This window comes from Archocentrus centrarchus, chromosome 19 (assembly GCF_007364275.1).
Source record: "Archocentrus centrarchus isolate MPI-CPG fArcCen1 chromosome 19, fArcCen1, whole genome shotgun sequence".
Classification (NCBI taxonomy): domain Eukaryota; kingdom Metazoa; phylum Chordata; class Actinopteri; order Cichliformes; family Cichlidae; genus Archocentrus; species Archocentrus centrarchus.
Genome location: NC_044364.1, coordinates 12,589,455 through 12,590,685, shown reverse-complemented (window position 1 = coordinate 12,590,685; position 1,231 = coordinate 12,589,455).

Genomic DNA, 1,231 nt, shown 5'->3' with positions numbered 1-1,231 from the left:
TCTTCTTCTGCTATAATTGAAAATATGTTTTGTATTCAATGTAACAGCGCCGCCTCTTGGACCGGAGAGTAAACTACACATTAAGCGGGGTCTCAAAAGAAACGGTCTTTTTTAAAGGCTCATTTAGTTGCTATATTGGAGTGTATTCAAGGTGTTACGACCCGTCTAGGGGCCCGGAGCGCAACATGACTGAGAACACCATTCGCCCCCCAAGACCCAAGCAGCCACACAACAACCGTCTATGCAAATATATATACACAAAGCTTTATTAGTTCACAGACAGATACACAGAGCGATTCACATCAGGGTGAGCCCAGGCCAAAACAATAAACAAAACAGGAACTAAAAACTACCGTGATCCGGCGTCTAACCTAAACCAAAAAGAAACAAAACAAATGACACTTGCTTACCTCCCTACCTATAACAACACAGGAGAAAACTGAAGAAACAAACTGGCGGCTCACCCCTACCCACTCTGGAACAGAACATATGTTTAGTATGGTGGCTGGTTGAACGCTTGGGGACACAAATGATGCTCTCGGGTCCGCGTGGTCCCTCCAGCCTCCTAAGTAGGGCGTGTCCCTCTATCGCAGCCAACCGTCAGCAGGCGGGAGCACACCGCACCAATCGAACCCGAGCACCTGCACAGACAAATTAGCATATAACAGACACACCCACACACAATACCCTTACAGACGTAACACAAGGTAAAGGAAAAGCTTATAGTGGTTGTATGTGAGGCTGGACGCTAAGGAAAGAAAGTGACTTGTATTGATTGGCTAGACAAAGAGACTGAGACAAGATAGTGGCACTGACAAAAAGAAAGGAGGTGGAGGTGGAGTTGGAGATGGCAGAGTTGAAGATACTAAGATTTTCTTTGGAAGTGAGCAGGGTGGTCAAGATTAGAAATAAGCATATCAAGGAGAGCTCAGGTTGAGCAGTTTGGAGACAAATTTAAAGCAGCAAGGCTGAGATGGTTTGGACATGTGCAGAGGAGGGAGAGTGGATATATGGATATATATATATGGAGCTGCCAGGCAGGAGGAAAAGAGGAAGACCACAGACGCAGTGAAGGAGGACATGCAGAGGGTTGGTGTGACAGAGGAGGATGCTAGCGATAGGGTGATGTGGAGGCTGTGGTAACCCTAAAGGGAGCAGATGAAAGAAGAGGTTTTCATTGATAAACAAAGTATTGATATCCTACATGCTTCGGCCATGAAAAACAAGAACT